Source organism: Centruroides sculpturatus, unplaced genomic scaffold (genome assembly GCF_000671375.1).
Source record: "Centruroides sculpturatus isolate CEXI.00-Female unplaced genomic scaffold, Cexi_2.0 scaffold394, whole genome shotgun sequence".
NCBI lineage: Eukaryota > Metazoa > Arthropoda > Arachnida > Scorpiones > Buthidae > Centruroides > Centruroides sculpturatus.
This window is the reverse complement of record NW_019384594.1, coordinates 117,274-138,636: the sequence shown is the minus strand read 5'-3', so window position 1 is coordinate 138,636 and position 21,363 is coordinate 117,274. Positions and strand designations below refer to the sequence as shown.

Here is a 21,363-nt window from a genome sequence, read left to right as displayed (position 1 = left end):
AAAAAATTCTGAATCTTTTATAATATATTTTAAAATTATAATTTTATAATAATAAACTGTTTTAAAACTTTTTAACATTTTAATTTAACTTTTGAAAATTCTTAAGTTAAAAAAAAATTCAAATTTTCTATTTTTAAAGAGAAAAAAATCTAAATTTTCTATTAAACAAATATATATTTAAAATTTGAATTAAGAAAAATGTATTTAAAAAAAGTAAATTGTATAATGTACTTTTATAATTTTTACTATTTTATATAAAATATATGTTTAATTCTAGAGCTGATAAATTGAATCAGAGATTTTATTATATTATTTATTAATTTCATATATTTAATTACAAAAAGTTCACTTTAAACATAATAAAGATGTTGAAAATTTTAGATGATGATAATTTCCAAGTGACAAATGAAGAATTAGACACCCTTTTAAAATGTATAAAATAATTGATTTAATCTTTAAATCCTATTCAGTAGCATTTAAGTAAGTTAAGTAGATAAAGCATCAAAGTAATGAGGCCTTAAGGCCATGATAATGAAGTAAACCAGAGTAAAACAATTTATCAAATGGAGTGTTGAAAGAAAAAAAGCAAAACTCTTGATTCTTTGTACTGTAGACAGATGGCGTAGTTGACGTGTGTTTGGAAAACCTTTAACAAGAGGCAGATGGTCAAAGGTTTTACCCAATAAAACATTTTCACATTAAGTAAGCATTTGCAGCTGTAAAACGTTCTTAATGAAACATTTATTCTAATTATTTATTCTGGTTTTTAATTTAAAAAAAACAAGAAAAATTTTTTATTAATTGAATTATTTCAATCACAGAAACTGAAGTTTACGTTTTAAAACATTCGAAAAAAATTTACATTTATTTGATCATGGTAAAGAAACAAGATTGAAAAGGATGTAAAAATCAAAGATTATAGCTAGGAGCAAAGATGCAAAATGAAGGATTTTAAATCAGAAGTTACGGACTAAAATCAAATATTATAGAAGGAACTTTGCCCTAAAATCAAAGATTGTACATCAGAACTAAGATCCAAGATCAATTTTTGTAGCTTAAAACATGCATTTTGGTTTTTGGTTCTTGTTTCTTTTAATATTTATTTATTTTTTGACTTTTATATAAAATGAATAAAGTATATGAACCAATATATATATTTTTTGAATTTATCCCGAACTAAATCAAGAATTTAAACTAACCAAAATGAAAGAGTATTGATCTTGAGTTAGTTTGGCTCCTTGGTTTTGTACATAGTTTGTTTATTTTGATCAGATAAATAATTACTCTCTTCCTGTAGCTTCTTCAATTTGAGTTCCATACACTTTGGTATTTTAGTATGTTTATTTACATCCTAATAATTGAAATTTTGAGCAATTTTTAAAGTTTACTTTAAAAAATTCCATATCTAAATATTTAAAAAAGTGATCTTTGATATCATTTTATCTTCCCAATAAGTGGAATGAGAAGAGAAATTTCAATTGATTTATGGCTAGAAAACTTAATAAATTAGCAATCTTTATATATTAATATAATTTTAATCATTTACCATCTCTTCCATTAAGATAATAGGCCATATTCTACATAGAAGAGAACAAAAGCAAGCTAATTTGTAACATGATATTTCATCTAGAGCTTATCCTATTTAATTAGATTCAAAATAGTTTAAACAGTGGGGGTTTGTATACTTCCTTAATATTGTCTTGAATATCATTAAAGATATAACTTTCCAAGACTTCTAAATAATTCATTTCAATTGCAAACATGCCTTAGACTTACTTAAGAAACTTTTAACATTTAATTAAACTTAATAATATTAATTAAATATAATTTTAATTCTATATCAATAATTAATGAATTTAAATACATAAAATATTCATGTAAATGTATTTGATTTCTAAGAGGTATGTAAATTAAATTAGAAAATTTATTTATATATTTAAAACANTTAAAGAAATTGCATTTATTTAATTTATTTTTTAAATAAAATTTAATAAAATGGAAATTATTCTCTTCTGTTCTCAAATTGTTTTTTTTTCTTTTTGTTTTTTTTTAGAAAATTTGAATTTTTATCAAATAAAATAAATGGAAACTATGTATTTTTTATTTTAATTTTTTATATTATTTTTTAAAAAAGATTAAACAGCTTTAATAAGTTCATGTTTTACAAAAATTGAATAATTATTTTTATTGGTTTGAACTCCATTAAACTACATATTAAAATGAATTTTTAAAAAGAAATATATTACAATAATAAATATAATTTTAAATTTAATTTATTTGCATTTTTTACTTAAAAATATTAAATTTTTTTACAGTAAATTGGTTAAAAAATCAGCTTCTGTACATATGTTACATCCTAATTTTATTAAATTCTTATTCTTATTTAAAACATTTTAATAAATTTTATAAAAATAAATGAATTTATAAATTTTATTATTTTTTATAAACTTTTGTATTTTTTTTATCTTGTCTTTTTGTTTTAAATAAAACAAAAGAAAACGTAACAAGGAAGTTATTCATAATGGTGATGATTATGTTAACAATTCATCTTTATAACCTTGACCAGATTTTTCAAAATTATTCTATATAAAATTTTATTATTTTTCTTTATTTAGAAACTTAAATGATAATAATCAATAGAGAATTTAATTTAATTTTATATTAATATAAAAAATTCAATTATTCTATAATGTGTATACATTATAAAAGATGAAAATCATTATATATAAGATTATTCTATTAAAATTAATTTTTTTTTTGCTTAAATCTTAATTATTTAACATAAATTTCTATTTAAGATATTCCTAAACAGAAATTTATCACTAATAATTAAAGATTTAAGCTAAGATAATTAAATCATTTAAGACTTATGCTTTATATGAAAATATATAAATTTATAATAAATAATTAAAGATTTCAACTCAAATATCTTATGCTATTACGAAACTTATGTTCTTAGACATTATAAGAATATTTTAACATATTAAAACATGAATTTTTTTAGAATTAAATGAAAATATTCTTTAATTAATGAGTTATTATTTTTCACATCATTTAATTCACAACCACATGATACAACCAGGATGAATTTTTTTTAGAATATGCAAAAACTAGATACATGATACACATTTAGTATATTATAAAATAAAAAATAAATAATATTTTAGAATTAGTTTTTCTAATTTGTGTATCGTATATCATGCTTTTAGAGTATCTTGTCACTTAATACACTCAAAAAATACACTCACGAATTCACTAAAAAATATTATAAACATTTAGAAATGTTTTTAAAAATTATATTTTACAGACAGACAAACTGACGAATTATATATATATATATATATATATGAGAAAATGCGAACGACGCAGTTAATATGTTGGTTTATTTATGATAATATCAGTACAACGCCCAGGATAATTTATGAATTAATTATATCATCATAAACGAAATTATTTGTATAAAGATTTATATCAACAGAAAGATTTATTAGCTCTTTCTCCATCAAAAAAGCAACTGTATTGAGTCTATAGTGTAGTAATTAATAACAAGTATGATATATCAGCTTTAATACTTGCTTATCTTTTCATGTAATTGTGTTAAACAAGAATTAATGAGAGCTAGAAAAAGCCATTAAAGTATTAAATTTTTATAATTTTAATTTTTAAATTATTATTTTATATTCTTCTAAAATGTCTGTAAAAGTCTGTCAACTTTTTGTATCTTTCCTATATTTTTATTACTTTTTAATCATTCTAAACAATGACTTGTTATATATGATCGATCAAAAAATATTTTTGCGAAGAGACGATAAAAAATTAATTGTAATTAACTTAATCATTATTGATAACGCTAATTATGATTAGTGAAATTAATAACATTTCACGCAAATACTGTGGTAACTTTTCTACTTTTAAATGCAATTAACTAATGAGTCAAAATAAGTAAAAAGCGAATCAAAAAAGAAAATTAACAGTAATAATTCTTAATATTAAAATTATTATTTATATCCCTTTTAAAACATTAAATATTCAGTAAATTTTTGTATTTTTTTCTATTTATAAGTTATTTTTTAATCACTTTTATAGATGATCAATATAAAAAATAAATATTTTAATAAGAAATATTAATTATAATTAACTTAATCACTATTGATAATGTTAATTATGATTAATGAAACCAATTAAATCGTACTAAAATACACTACTTTTAAATACAATTAATCAATGGGTCAAAATGAGTAAAATAATGAGTTAAAAAATTTAAAAAAATAACAAAAACTAAATTTTAATATTAAAATGATTAGTTTATAATCCTTTTAAAAAATAAAAGTTCTGTATAATTTTGTATTTTTTCCCTTATGTTTATAACTTATTTTTAAATCATCTTTTCTGTGGCTTTTATATGTGATCAATATTTTTAAAAAATCAATACATTTGCGAAGAGATGATAAAAAAAATTAATTGTGATTAATTTAATCACTAATGATAACGTTAATTGTGATTAATGATACGAATAAAATATCACTCAAATAGTAAACATTCTACGTAGAAGCTCAATATAGTAAGTAAATGTTTATAAAAAGAAGTAAATTTGATTTAAAAATCTCTTTTAGATAAATCACTTATATGTAGATAAATATAGTGTGGCTGATATAAGAAAAAATAAATATTGGGGTACGTTGATCCTTTTTTTATCAACTAAACACGTGAATGAAATGCATCCTTTCCAGAGATAATTCTTTGTTTATCTTTTTTTGCAAACGGATGCCACGCAATAAGATCATCTTTCTTTTAATATTTGATATCATACAGCAATAAAATTAAAAATAAAAAGAAATTTAAATATAAATATTTATAAAGATTTCCTTCTTACTTTAATTGAATATTTGTTAATTAGTGATATAATTAAGTTATACTGTAAATCACAAATCTAAATGTCATATTATGTTAAGAAAAGATTGGATAAATAATTAAAATTATTTCTATTGAAATTTATTTTACTCATGAATTAATAAATAAAATCTTTGTTAATTTGATAAAAATGTATTGGACTACAATGACCTATAAATTCGTCCGTCCGTACGTCTGCCGTCTGCTTTTCCTTAATCTCGAGAACGGAGTTAAACAGATAAAAAAAATGAGACCATATATGGAAACTTCAGGGGCAAGAGACCCCATTTAACTATATAAGAACTTCCGATGCAAACCAGAAGTCATGTTATTTTAATTCAAAATTTTCCTCTGAAAAGTGTTAGATAGATGACCGGCATACTCTAATATTAAAGGAAAAGTATGATATGCAAGGGCAAGCCACTACTAATTTGAGGTGGAGAGCATATATTTCAAATTAAATAAATTAAAAAATATGATTAAAAATTGCAACCCAGTATTGTGACGATGTCATAATAAATAATTGCTCGTTAAGATTTAAAAATTTTTTCTAAATTAAATGTAATTTAAATATGATTCAATTTTTGAGTTTTTGATATGGTTTTAATTAGTTTTTTGTATATTTAAAAATTCTATTTTATTTTTTAGATGTTTAAACTAAGTTATAATTTTTTTATAATGAAATGTATAAATAATTTTTAATCCTTTTTACAAAAATTATATCAATTTTTGGACTGTAATCTAAAATGGCCTTAAAATATAATGCCAATTTTTTGAATTACCTTTCTAAAATAATCTTAAAATGTGTCCTAACTTTTTTGCAATTATTATTAAAATACTTAATCCTCATTAATTTTTAATTTATTAATAAAATCTTTAATCCTTTAACTTGATTAATCATTAAAAAATTAATAAAATATTCTCAAGTTTCAATGCCAATTTTAAAATAACTTTTTGAAAATAATCCCAAGAATAATTCAATTTTTTTGAAATTATTCCTTTAAAAAATTAATTGAATATTCTAAGAACATGATTAAATTCAACTTAAAAATGTTAAAATTATTTCATAAAGTAACTAAAATAGTATCAATTTATGTAACTACAACTTCCAATTCTTTATAAGATTTTATTTAAAAAATTACATAAAGAGAAAAAGGATATTTATTGAAATTTTCGAAGACTTTCAATAAATTTTTGAAAGTCAATAAGCATTGGTGGAAGTAAAGATTTTTTGGAAAAATATGGGTACTTTAAGCATATGCAAATTCCTCACGATGGTTATACTCGTATGTATATAATATATATATATATATACATATATATAGCGTATAATCAATAAATAGAAGCAAAGAAGTTCTTAGAATGCAGATATGGTAACCTGAAAGATGCCACAAACATCCAACTTAATATTATTAAAGTTCAGGGTAAGCAACATTATATAGTTTGAGGAGGTCGATAGCATTTTGTATCCCTCAAGATTACTTTTAGGTAGATTTTGATTGCAAATAAACTTCTCTTTGATTCTATTTTCGATCGCTTAATGGACGGCAAATGGATGGAGAAACGGTCGTTAAAATAAAACTGTTGTTGTTGTTGGTATTATTTGCAATCATATGAATGATATGGTCATGTACATTTATAAATTAAACAATATAAACTTCCAGGATATCAAAAAGACTTGAGTGACAAATTTGAAAATGTTTGTTTGATCGATATAAATTTCTTTGTTGTTTTTTCAGAAAATAAAATAGAAAATTCCTAGAGTAAGTTCTTTTGTATGTTGATGTCTGTAGAATGAATGGTAAAATATATAGGTTCTATCACAAGAGGGCAGTAAGCCTCCCTGTGATAGAATCTGTATATTTTTGCCTCCCGTAACAGGGTTTGTATGTTTACCCTTGTGATAGGGCTTTATATTTTTCATCCTTGTGATAAGATCCTACATCAATTATTTTTGACGCCTCGTAACTATTAATTATAAGTTATTCCTTCCTTTGCATTTATTGTGTAAGGAAAGATCTTTATTTTTATCAAATTTTAGTATTTAAAAAATATAATTTATAACGCTTTTTTGTTTTTTAAATATAATGAGGGCCTCAAAAGGTGGCTTGGGCTTCTCTTGACCTACGAGAGGCCCTGAATATATATATGCATAAATAAACGAGTTCTGATTAGAAACAGATGTTTTCTTGCTGAGATCTTCAGCAAGACGACATATTTAAGTCATTAATTAAATAAATAACTCAATAATCTAATAATTACAAATTATTTAATAATATTTTAGATTTAAAAATTCATATTTTTATATATATTTATATAACACAAAGTTTATAAAATTAAATTTCTTTAAAAATTCGAAAAGTGCTCGTGAATATCCATTAAGCAATTGAACATTAACATAAAATTCCCTATTAAATTTAAAGTAAACTGACCATAAAATAACGATCAACCGAATTCAAAGCTAGTAGATTAATTTATATTCGTGTTTTAAATGAAAATTGAATATGCAGATTTCATTTCCTTAGGTGGCCGAACTTCATTAGTTTCGTTGTAACGACGGGGGTGCCGAGATTCAAATTCTAAAACCACTTGAAATGACGATTTTTAAACCTCTTGCTGCTATTTAATAAGAGTTCAAACTCACTCTTTCACCTCGATACATAAACTGCAACGTGTGATTAACATAATGCATAATATATTCCTACACCCGATTAAGTTACGAGGCTGCAAAAATACTTCATCTTAGATAAATTTCCTTATTAATATTTCAAAAAATATTTTTGGATAGGTGAATATCTGCGGTTTCTAGAATAATTAAACATTTTATTCTATTTTTTAGAAGTATAAGTGATTCCTGCATACGTTTTATTTATATAAATCCACTAAGTACACGATTACTCAATTGACTCTCTAATGAAGCACGATGATAAATTGCTAGTCTATGATGATAAATCGTTAGTTTATGATGATAAATCAATACAAAACTTTATGTAGAATGTAGATATATGTTTTTCGTTTATTAGAATTTAATATTTTTAGGAATAAATGAATTTATAAAGCATTAAGAACAATAAAGAAAATTGAAACTTTTATTAATTTACAAATTAAGTAAGCATATAACTATAATTAAGTAAGATTTAATTAAGAAAAAAAAACACTTTATTTTGTATTTAATTGTAGTTAAATTATACCTTTTCGTTAATTTTAAAGAAATCTAGTAAAAGTTTCCAGGAACGATCATCAGACAATAAAGAAAAATATCCATTACCATATGTAAATGTAAAGTTGCTCTCATTTTATGAATGTAAATATCGTGTTAGGGATGCCATATTTAATATTTAACAATGTATAAGAAAATATCTTCTTTGATAAATTGTAGAGAAGTCTATTTCTTGGCATCTTTCTTTGTTTACCAATTATAAAAGTCTAAAGATTCACAAAATATGTAACGTTATCTTGTAAGAAACGTACAAATCATTTAATTAATGATCACATAATAAAAAAACTTCAGGTAAACTTCATAAAATATAAGATAAACATTAATTTTTTTAGGAGAATGATTTTTGTGCAAATATTTTCTCGTTATTGATTTTATAATAATTTGATCTCTTCCTTAAGGAAAAAGAAAGAAAGAAAAAAAAAACATAGGTTAGCGATCGGAAGTTATTTGTATCAGATATCAAATTTTATGTCCGAATGAAAAATAAATATGACGATAATATCTTTAATGGTTGCGGTTTTAACTACTTTCTTGATTAAAATGTCTAATTGTTCTCCATGTAAGAGAATTATTCTTAGTCGAAAAGTGTACCTAATTAGATCAAATCGTGTAATTATTCTTGTTCGTGTAGTTCAATTGTTCTAGATTTAACGGTTTAACTATTTTAAATCAAATGCTTTAACCAGTCTAGATCAATTACTTTAGTAGTTCTAGATTAAATGATGTAAATGTTCTGGATCAAGCGCTCTAACTATTCTAGAGAGTAACGGATCTAGACAGGAGAGTAGTCGAATTTCTCCCTTAAAATAGTACATTTTTAGTTTTAAATAAATAAAATAAATTTAAATTAACTAATACACTTATTTGATATTAGCATATTAAACGAATTTAAGTCAGAATACATCAAACTATTCTTAATTTTAAAAAAATGCCGATTAAACTATTCTTGATCGAAAAAAGCACTTAATTAGCATATTTTCAAGTATTTTACAGTTTAAGAAAACTTATTCTAAAAAGTAATAAAATATATAGAAATTTAAGAAAATGTTAACCTTTACATAAAGATATCCAAGACATTATTTCTTATGAAAATCTCATAATTTTCTTTAAGAAGCAAAATCACAAAAGAAAATGATGCAGAAGGATCTATTCTTTAATTATTTTACTAAAATAAATACCTTTAATTATGAAACATATTTTAAATTAAAATATGACTTAATGAGTTAATTTATTAATCATTTATCCACTAATAATATAAACTAATACCGCCTATAGATGCTGTAAATTAACAGCGTGACGTCCGAAAGTTGTCACGTAATTTGAAATATATATCTACATACAAACACACACACGTTCAAATTTATTCTTTGAATGTTCGATTAATTTTAATTATATTTTAGTACATTATAAGCTTAGTAAATTGAATTTTAATTGATTTAATGAACTGTAGCAAGTTGACGAAATTATCCAAACCGACGTTATTCGAATCGCTTGATCTTGTTTATAATAACAGAAAAGGAATTAATTATAATTATAAGTCAATCTATTGATTTTAAATGGCAGAATTTGGGATTAAAGTCACCTTTTTTAAGGTTAAAAATCTATTCCTCATCGATTTTATTGCTAAAATGTTGCTCAAAATAATATTTAATTTGATTTTTTAAACGAAATATTATAGCTGAAATATTTATTTAATGCTATTTACTATATTTTTTGATATATGAACCAAATTTTTTTCTATAGCTTGCTTAATCGAGAAATTTTTTAATTAGAAAAGATGGTAAATGAAAAGATGGTAAATTATATCCTACAAAGAGAAACCAGTTAAATGTATAATTTTTCATCAAATGGGAACCGAATCCATATTTTTTTAGTAATAGAAACAAATTACTAGATTAAATGCTGTTATCTAAAGACGTCAATTTAGATCTAACTAGAATATAACATGTTTTAGATCTTGCTGTCTTGCTTCGAAAGAAAGCACTTCGGCCTAAATATGTTAATCTATTGATAGATCTGAACCACCGTGTTTTATTAATATGTATTTCAATGTAAAAGTTCTATTACTAAAAGATATAGGTTCGAACTAAAGAGAGCTTAATGTATTTTACATCTAGCTTTCATGCTTATAAAGTAAACAGGACTCACTTATCAGCCAGAAAATATATTAGAATCTGAATAAATCTGAATCCATGGCTTTTCGTATAGTGTATATAATAATATAGAAAGACGTCGGTTTAGATCTATCTATATTTTAGATCTTGCTGTCTTGCTAAACATAGAGACAAAAATGTATTGTAAATAGATTCGAAACCGCGTATTTTGGTAATAATTTATATCTTAATATAGAGATTATGTTTCCAAAAAGGCACGAGTTTTGTTTTCTTGAAAAAATATAGCTTTTATATTAAGATTCGCACTATGAATACTACTTGTATATGAATACATCAGCCAATTTCATGAATACTTCACTATTATTTGATAAAAGTACAAAATTCATCAATTGGAATTTACGTAGATGACTTTTGAAATTGTGAAATCTTTATTTTATACCAAAATTAGTTTAATTAATTTTTTTTCGTTTCTTTGCACGAAAGGTTGACCCTCCTAAATAATGGAAAAACTCACGTTTCTTCCTTCATTAAGTAACATTAATGTTTCTTGATGAAAGAATAAATCGATTAACTATATTATTTTATTATTCTTAAATAATTTTAATAAATAAAATTTCGAATAATTTTTTAATTTTATGACATCTTTAATTCTCTAGTCAGTAAATGAATAGTAGAACCATTTCGAACAAAATTTAAACACTTATTTAATTAAATAAATAAATAATAGAATATTCTCAATTATATTCACTTGGATTTATATAAAAGAAATATTGTGAATTAATCTAAAAATAATTTTATTTACATTATTCTTTCTTATACACGTAAATAAACAAGAATATCTTATTTATTTATGTCACATGTCTCTTGTTTCTTAATATTTATAATTCCTAATTTATGGATTATATTCTATGAAATTTATATAGGATGAAGCATAAAACAGTAAAATTTGTTTTGGAAAAATTTCTCTGATTTTTTTAAGATATTAATTTGATAAAAATACAAAATAATTTATAAAAGTGATTTTTTAGTTGTGTAATTATACTTTAATTTAGGATATTTTGAAAAATATAAACATTCGCTTCATTAATTGGTTGAAATAGAAAGTACGTAATAATTGACGTGTTTAGTGGCTACTTTGATTGGCTAAATCTTTTAAATTATAACATCAATCATTACGTTTATAACTGTTCGTCTCAACTTTTTTCAACGAAAGTTTTCGACTTTGGATTCTATAATTTGTTTTAAAATTTAAAGGCTCTTGTTTTTGATTATTTAAAGCTGAAAATAAGCAATATCAAGAGTAATAACCACTGTTATGAATTAAAAAACATCCCACCAATCACAGCAGTTAATAGACTCGTCAATCTTTACGTAATTTAATTTCGATCAATTAACGAAACGAGTGTTTGTAGCTTTTAAAGTATCCAAAGTAATTGAAGACTTTCTCGACCAAAAAAATTAAACTAAACTTGTAAACTATAGAAAATAATTTAAATTCTTTACATTTTAATTTTAAATTAAATAATTTATCATCAATTATAGATTGTTTCTAAGTAAGTAATCAATATTGTAAATATTTTAAGGGCTAAATTATTAAAATTTTTATGAAAAATTTATAAAATTCGATTAATATAAATTAATTTAATTTAAATTTTCAAGATTGTCGCCTAAATAAATAATTATTTTAAAAAAACAATATTATTATTAACATAAAAATTCTATCATTCACAACATAAATCAATATTTATGTTTATAACTTTCGTAAGATTTTCATGTTTCATTAACGCTGTTTCTTGTCAATAAATGTTGATAAAAGATCTTTTCCAGATAAAGTTTGAGTTATGGCAAATTTCTGAGTAAGAAACTAATTTATCAGGTGAAAAGCAAGATGTTGTTATCTACTGCATCCTTAGAGAAATGCTTAGTGATGGAAGAAGAAAGAATAAAGGTAAAAATGTAGAGAAGTAAGTAAAAAATTGACTAAAATAATTAATAAATAATTGAAAAAACTATCAATTAATATAAAATGATCGTTTTGAGATAAACTTTAAGTTATGGAAATTTTCTGGATAAGAAACTAATTTATCAGATGAATAGAAAGATGTATTATCTTCAGCATCCTTAGAGAGATGCTTAATGATGGAAAAGATGAAATTGTAAAGAAGTAAGTTAAAAATTGTTTAAAATAATTAATAAATAATTTTAAAATTATAATTTATTTTAATTAATATAAAAATGATATTTTCTAGATGAATAGTTATGACAAATATTTGAGTAAGAAACTAATTTATCAGATGAAAAAAGATGTTGTTCCCTAGAAAGATACTCAGTGATGGAAGTGAAAGACAGAAAAGTTAAAAATTATTTAAAATAATTATTAAATAACTTAAAAACGACTTTGTGTAATATTTAATCTCGAAATTATACATATAAATAAGGAAATGAGAATTACTAATTACTGTTTTTTTTATAAGAATACAAGTTGAGTATTACTTTCTTTCAGTAGAAGTATAAATAACTGATTTTTCAATTATTACTTTTGTTAAAATATAAATATAGAAAGATGACAATGAAACTTTTGTCTTATTAGAAGTGAATATCCTGTTTCCATTACGGCTTTTTTCGTGTTTTTTAACACAAGGTTTGATTAATAAGCAGCTTGCACCATTTATTAGATTATCAAACAAAGAATTTCTTAAGATTTCAACACGTCAAACAGAATTGCTTCTGTTTAATGCGATGATTGACGTCAAAATTTGTGTTTCCTTTCTTTTATTTTTGATATACTACTTTAAAAACTATTTTTTTTTTTACATTTAAAATGATAATTTCTTCGTCTTTTAAACAAGCAATTACTAATTATAATTTTAATTATAATCAAATTTTAAATATGATAATATAATAAAAAAACAAATTTAATTTTTTGACCCATTAAATTCGTACGTGATACTTTTATTATTGTGTATAAAAAAGGTTACAAATTGGCGCTAAAGTTTAATCCTAAAACTAATTTAAATATAGTAAACATATCGTAAAATTATTCAAATGTGCATTCACTTATCATAATGAAAATAAGAATTTACGTAACTAAAAAAACATTATTATTAAATAAACTTTAAATTTAAAAAATTTTCGATATTTTTTTTTTATTAAAAACGCAAAAATTTCTTAGAATAACGTTAGTAATCTTCATCATAATTAAACTTATAGCATTAGAATCAGATTTGTGCACAACCTAAACAAATTACAGCTTAGGGCCTCATGCTATGAAAGCACTAAGGGCCTCACGGTATGAGGTTTCATTTAACAGCTTTGCATTTTAAGATTTATTACTATTTTGCTAAGTTTGAAAGGTCTCTTATATGATAAAATTTAAGATTACAAGTCTACATCCTGCCTTTATGAGTATAATATACATAACCTTTGTATCATACTCATAAAGAATTTCATGTTTAGTACAATGCAAGTATTTAAATTATGGTTTTAATAATTATTTTTATTCACGATATAATTAATTATTCAATACCTAACACATTAATTTAATATCTTACAGTTTAATCAAGGAATTAACTTCAAAATCTCAACTTTAAATCAATATTTTTATACAGGAAACAAAGTAAAAATAATAAGTTTGTGCGTTATATTATATTTTTAAGTAGAAAATATTTTAAAAATGATAAATTAGTTTATTTTCTTAAATTTTCAATCATTTTTAAAATGAAACTTCATGCAATTTAAACTTAAAACTTAACACAAAATTAATTTTTTAAATCATAAAATGCGAATGTAGAAAGGTTTAAACAATATTTTCTTTTTATAATTTCCTCACCTGAACACTTAAAACATTATAAAACAGCTTTAGATGATGATGACGATGATGAATAATGTCATCTATTTTATTATCTTCCTTTTTAAATTTATGATTTACACGCCATTAAAGCTTAAATTCTACCATATTTTAGTTAGGTCTATAAATTTAAATATCTCCAGTTTAAATGCCTTTTTAAAGGTTTTTAAAGTAAAATTGGAAAATATAAAAATACAGATTTTAATATAATGTTTCATTAATGTATCTTTTTAAATTTTTCAGATGTTTTTCGTGGAAATTTCATTTTATCACGTCATACAAATATATATATATATAAAAAACTGCATATCAAATTCTCTTTAATCTGCCATTCATCTAACGGATAATGTTATTGAACTGGTTTAAATTAAAATTTCTGTAAGAATTTTTATAAATAATTTTGCTTAAAAATTTTATTTTATATTAAAATAAATAAATTTTATAGTTTTTTTTTCTAGGACATCATTAAGAGCTAATTATAGATAAACTATTTAGAAAAATACAAAATTAATGACGACAAAACCCTAAAAANCAGTCAGTCAGTCAGACAGACAGCACTCTTTTTAGTGTAAGAACAGCATCGTGAATCGTTGCTTAACTATAGAATGACTATATAAAGTGTTCTTCAATTGGTAAGTCGCGATCTACTGGGCTATTCACTAGCTTAAACTGTATAAATGATAATATGTTATTTTTTAGACATTTATTAATCAAAAAATGATAATTTTATGCAAAGTAGAAAATATTTTTGTAAAATTCGAATGATGACAAACGGTGATAGTTTCATACATAAGAATAAGAGGAAGATAATTATGCACGTGCTAACATTTTCTCGAATTCCTTTTGCTAATTAGGAACATTCCATAAGAGACGGTTGCTAAATTAAAATCACCACAGGGATGTGAACCCGCAGTTTGACTTAAAGATGATTAAAGAAATGTCATTCAAAATGGCGGAAAATAAATTCGTTTCTCTAACATAAATGAACATAATTCGTGAATTGTTCAAAGAAAAAATCATTTGCAAAAGAATATTAAATTTCTAATGAATTATTCAATGGTAATTCCTAATGAATCAAATGTGTAAAAATTGCGTTTAAAATTTTTAAAATTTTAGTATTTTAGACAAGAATTTAAAAGTATATCTTAATTTTTAAAATCAAAACTATGTTTAAATATATTCTTTAATCATTTTTTAAAAATACTTTATAAATCTCTACATTTTATATGGTGAAATTAGAGTATTTTCTTAACATTTAACGAGGAAATTGTATATTAATATTAAGGCAGAAGTTTATTTATTTTATAATGTATAAATACAATTTTAAAGAGAAAATTGTACAGATTTTTAAAGAAATTTTCACATATTTTAAATTATATATTTGTCAAAATAAAATAAAAAAAGAAATATCAGACTTTATCCGTTCTACACATTGAGTTCTTGAAATGGGTGGAGTAGAGAAACACGAAAATTAATGTTATTCTCTTAATTCTTTTTTAAATTAAAACCTTTTATATTAATAAATAGTGAATAATTCTCTTTCTATAAAACTTTCAAGCTGTAATTTATCCGCATTTTTCCAAAAATAAACGCATTTAAACGAAGATAAAATGCAGTTCTCGCTTAGCATAATATATTTTTATATAAATATAATTATTTTAAAAAATAGCATTACGATTGGCCTAGATTTTGATGACGTTATAGGTGCATTGTTACTTAATAAACAATGTCAAGTGGAAATCCCGAGCGGGGTTGAGTTTATTTTCGGAATTGAGTGTCACGTGATTGTAAGTGACTTTTAGCCTTTGCAGCGGGCAATCTGTAGTTCTCTTGTTCTTTTCTCCCCCATCTAATGCATGCAAAACGATACTTCCGTATTTTTTTTCCTCCCATTTGATAAGAATATAGATACTCTTTCTCATATGGTCGCATGATTAATTTGCTTACTTTTCTATCCTCTTCACATAAGGATCTTTTATAGATTTTATTTCGATCTCTATTTAAACTTTAAATTAATACGGAATAAATGAGTTTAAAACTAAATTTAAAACCTCGTTAAGTCGTATGATTAATTATTAGAATAGATATAAAATAGAAGTAAATTTACATGGGATGTATAAGATCAAGTCATGTTATTTGATGCCATGTGTAACGTATATAAAATTTTCTAATAAGTGAAATTTAATCTCAGAAATATAGAGTAGGCCTATATCGAATAGAATATTCTAATGAACATTTTTCTAATCATAAACCAAGGTTAAATTTCTTAATCTTAATTAGTAAGGTAAATTATAATTATAGAAGAAATCTAATGAGTAAAGATTCCTTACTTTGGAAATCCTAATCCTAAGAGTACTTGAAAGACGATCAGAGGAGTAAGACTTCTCGCTCTTGTAATCAGGACTATAGGAGCAAGGAGTCTTTGCCCTATAATTTTCCTTATTCCCTCAAGAATGAGTACCTTTTCCCTATAGTTTGTCTTAGCCCATAGATAAAAGAATAATGCAAAAATCTGGTAAACTCATTAGTAACCTACAGGGAGTAAGATTTCTAAGGAGTAAATCCTTCCAATTACAGTAGCAAAATGACCCTATATATAGACGAAACTCGATTATTAAATCAAAAATTAATCAGATAGGAAGTAAATTAGTTCGCTATTTAATTAGTAAATAAATAAACGAAGTTAAAAATGTTTCAGAAATAAGCTTAAATGTTAGAATATTATGTAAATTATCAAGAAAATTTTTTTAAAGATCTCAATCATAATTTTAAAGAAAGATTAATTTATTAACCCAAAGAAATTCGATATGAAAGAAGTACATCTCCGTTACGTCACATGGGAGAGTATTCATGAAATTTTTAGAAGTAAAGTTGTTAACGCTTAATGAACCAAACACTCTGCTAATGTTGCTATCTTAATGTTCGTGGAAGTGGAATTTGAAGATTTATACACGTGCACATGTAAATCAATTATATATTCTCAGATTCCACTTTGCATCATTAAGCATTAATAACACTTGTAAGACCCATATCAAAATTCCTATTTATCAAATTTCATCGTTCTCTTATAGAAAAATCACTGGCATACTTTAATAAGATGTATTTTAAAATATATTGCATAATATCAAAAGGGTTATTTACATACTTCTTACTCGATCCTCAATTTAAATGCTTGGAATTCCACGAATTAGCATCGAAAATTCTTGTAAAATATATAAAATTTACACGACAAAAAGTATGTAGTTACTATATATAACCACTCTAAACAGAACTACTCAGGGTGCACTTAAAATAAATGGACTTTTTAATAATGCAATGTATATAAAATTCATGCCAGTCAGTCAGTCAGTCAGACAGACAGACAGCACTCTTTTTAGTGTAAGAACAGCATCGTGAATCGTTGCTTAACTATAGAATGACTATATAAAGTGTTCTTCAATTGGTAAGTCGCGATCTACTGGGCTATTCACTAGCTTAAACTGTATAAATGATAATATGTATAGGATGTAAGATTCGAAAGGAAGTGACATATTTGATTCTCTCGATACTTAATTCACGTGCAGAGAGTAAATTTAAATATAAATTAGGGAAACAGTTAATTAGTTTTGGACTATCATTAATCCTCCAACAGAACTAATGGACGTGGAAATCAATCCTCAAATAATCCTAACTAAGAACTACGCAACGATCAACATTCGATGTGTACAATCAGATTTCTTTATATTATTTAAATAAATGGGTATATTAGGCATTATATAACATCAATAACAGTTATTAATGTTCTTAATTAAAGTATAATAATACAGAAACTTTCAGGAAGTCTGTAAATCACCCTCCAAAAAAACACACTCCGCCTACGTTTATGAATGAATGGAACAAGTTGTTAATTTTTTATATGTTAATATTATAGAATTTTTTTTGTTTTTTTAGAATTACAGGAATAAGTTTTTGATAATTATGTAAGCATATAATTAATGTCGAAGAAGTACGTGACAGTTCTTCATTATTATTTTTTTTTATTTCTACTTCTGCTGAACTCTACTAATTAAAATAAAATAATGAATAATATTATATAACATCTTAACAACCGAATTAAATTGTAAAATTTGATATTTTTCCAGTTAAATTTTTAAAAAATACGAAAATCTAGTGATTAATAATGGAAAATTGTGTTTACGAATGTATTTTATAAGCAAAGAATCGTGTGAAAAGACAAAAGATAACCTTATTTCGATAATTATCTTAATTTAATTATAATGAAATTGTATAATCCTCAAATCTTTAAATAAAGTAATACAATCGGATCTAAACTTTAAAGTTAATTAATGCAAAATATAATTTATTTAGAAATCATTAGAATTTAACAGAAATGTATCGCAAAATATGGAAAACTTGCGAGTTCCTTCACTTCTGTATTTATAATCCTTCACATTAATGACGAATAATTATAAAAATATGTTAAAACTTCCCATTATTTTATATATTTTAACATCCTGAAATAATTTTCTTTACTTTACAAGTATTTTTATCTGGTTTCAGATTGTCATCCTTGATACAAAACCAGATGCCTTTGCTTAAACGTAGATAAGAAGTCGTCAACTTTCCTTGATTTTTATATAAAATTGATTCAAATTAATGTGAATATCATATTTTCATAAATATTTTTAAAATTAAATATTATTATGACCAGTTTTAAGTCAAATTAAAGTAAATTTTTATTAAAAATAAAATAAAAATAGCACGCAAAAATTTTTAAAAAATTTAAACTTTTTAAATCTAAATTTATTCAAAAAAATTTAAATAATTGTTGAAATTATTTATAGAATATTTTTTTAAATAAAGTGTCTAAAAATTTTTAAAAATTATTTAATTATAGTACGATTTTTTCATTATAAAAAGGTATTATTATTATTACTATTATTATTAAGCTATCTAAAAATTAATTTAATGCGCTTTGCATAGCTTTAAACGAGAAATTTTCCTTTTAGAATAANTTTTTTTTTATTTTTTTCAAACGAAATACACCCTTTTGGTAGTTTCTTTCTTTTTTCTTTTTTATGGTTTTTAAAGTAAAACCCTACGTTTGGTAAGTGATAGAACCGCATAATCTATTATTAACTGTTTATGTTTTTTTATTTTTTAATAATAAATGTCGGTAAAACATCCACCTTAAGAAGTTTTTAAAGTTTTCTTAGATAAGTATTTTCCATAGAAAGTTGTTTTAACAGGACAAAAAGATTACGAAAATCGAGATAAAGGATAAAGAAAAATCCTAAGCTTAACTTTGTAAGAAAGGAGCAGTTGCAGGGGAGAAAAAAATTATAAATGGAAGACGCAGTGTTATAAATATTTCACGAATCTTGTCCGTTTCAAGCCAAGATGGAAGTAAAATAAAAAATAAAAAATAAAAAAAGGAACTAGTCTATTGATCCAATAAATTCAGCTACTGTACATCTGGGGACGGCTGCTTAGAAGAATTTGAGTCTCTCGTGTGCCACAACATCTGTCTTGTGTGGCGATTACTTAGCATTGCACTGCAGGTTCCTACCGTTTAATATCCCGGATGTGGAAATTAGACTTAAGTGATGATGAAGAAAACGTAAAACTACTTTCCTATTTTCTTCTCATTTCGTACAGTAACGTGTATTTCGATTAATCTTCACCCATTCTCATCCCCTTCCTTGTTCTTTCATTGGGTTGTCATTTACTAAGCTTCGACCTTCGACCTATTTCCTAGTATAGTTACAGAAAAGTCGACCCTTACAGAATGTTTACTAGACGGGGGTAGTCGAAAACAATACAAGAAATTCGGAAATTTATGAAGAATAAGCGAGAAATATATATATATTTCTTATATAAAGTGGTTTCCAAACTCGAATAACAGAGTATACGAGGGGGATGTAGATATAAAAAAAAACTAAAGAGAAGACGTCACGAAATTGTGTGAACGACGGCATCTGTCGACCGCTTGTCGTTCGCAAATATCACGAAACTAAATCCACCTCTACCTGTATCGAATAATGTTTTAATAATCAGAAAATAACTGGATTTTTCAGGGTGTAGAAGTTTTCGTACTTCACTTAAACCTTGTGGATCGAGTTTAAAAAAAAAAAGGAGTGTAGAGCGAGAGGGATAGAAGATACTCACCTGTGTTTGGTTGCTCATGAAATCCCAAAAGCGCGCCACTTCGGACGATACCAAACACAAGTAGTGGCTCGGAGTGGCCGAAACCCACTAATAAATCCTTTCTTCCCGCGCGCAGACCCTCTACTCCCAAACTAAGACGCGTGGCACCACCTGGCGAACGAAGCCAGAACCCTGCTGTGGTTGCCGGGGTGATTGTGACGTCATTCTGACGCACTTCTTGGTGATTTCTGGTTAGAGTTACTTAGAGTTATGGTACCGTGTTGGGTGGTCCCTTGGGATATTTTTTTCCAAATTTATAAGTGCGAATCGTATTATCACTTCTATCGAAGTACGTTCGATGGGAAAGATCATCCTGGTTTTTAATAACTGTATTACACGTGATGGATCATTTTTTAAGTCTTTAATAACATTTAAACAGATGTGTGTATGTGTACGAGTTGAAAAATGAAAAAAGTTTGTTATAAATAAAGTACAAACACATTAATTTAATTTAATCATCGATCGAAACTAATCCGTAAATTATCATTCGCGACATTGTTTAATGCTATAATTTAAGGATTAAGGCTAATTAATATCTACCTTTATCCCCCTATTGTTATTCTATATAATGTGTATATAATAAGTTTTGACTGTTTGCAATCGTAGATTCTCGAATTAAACTTAAAGAAGCACATCGTGTGGTATTATATTTTTTAACCACTCAATTTCTTAATAAACTTAATAATTTACAGTTATATTTGCCCTATTTTTTATTATCAACAAAGAAACGAATCGACCCACCACAAAAGTGTTATATCTATCAACAATGCAGTTCTTTCATCTTGTTGGATGATCATTTGGACAATCAAAGCTTTTTTATTACTGTTTTTTCAAAAAATCTTCAGTGAAGTGATACTTTTTACTTGTTTTTAACTCTTCTTTATCTTCCTCTGACCTAATTTTTATAATTGCAACACAATATATTCCTTCTTTTTCTTATTGCAACAACAGGAACCTTCAGGGATCCATCATAAAATCCAAAGGACCACATATTTACTTCTGTTTCGTGATAAGCATAGCTTTATTTGCCAATAGATTGATAGACCCAATTCTGTTTACCCATCAGAGTGATCGCTTATGGATGAAAACATGATCCATGGGTAGAT

At 24.3% G+C, this 21,363-nt stretch overlaps 1 long non-coding RNA gene across 1 annotated transcript in view; it reads right to left on the bottom strand.

Moving 5' to 3' along the window:
* Window positions 1–20,591, bottom strand: part of LOC111624828 — a 45,253-nt gene extending 24,662 nt beyond the window's left edge. The window contains exon 1 of the long non-coding RNA XR_002756639.1: window positions 20,219–20,591. This is a non-coding gene — a long non-coding RNA (uncharacterized LOC111624828). The remainder of the gene's footprint in view (window positions 1–20,218) is intronic.
* Window positions 20,592–21,363: the final 772 nt, after the last annotated feature.